Genomic DNA, 372 nt, shown 5'->3' on the forward strand with positions numbered 1-372 from the left:
CCAAGTGACCTCAGCTGCTACTCATACAGCTTCCCCTCAAGGCCCTTCACCATCTTCATTGCCCTCCTTTGGATGCTCTCTAATAGCTTAATATCTTTCTTATATTGTGGTGCCCAAAACTGCACACAATATTGAAGGTGAGGCTGCACCAGTGCAGAGCAGAGCCCTCAACTGGCTGGTGATGCTTTGCCTGATGCCCCGCCGGACACAGTTGGCCCTCCTGGCTGCCAGGGCACTGCTGACTCACATTCAACTTCCCATTGACCAGGACCCCAGGTTCCTTTCCTTGGCACCGCTTTCCAGCAGCTCATTCCCCAGCCTGTAGGTCATCTCATTCTGTCTGTACATGTCTGTACTTACATCCAAGGTTGC

Source organism: Neopelma chrysocephalum, unplaced genomic scaffold (assembly GCF_003984885.1).
Source record: "Neopelma chrysocephalum unplaced genomic scaffold, ASM398488v2 Primary Assembly neopelma1_23b, whole genome shotgun sequence".
NCBI lineage: Eukaryota > Metazoa > Chordata > Aves > Passeriformes > Pipridae > Neopelma > Neopelma chrysocephalum.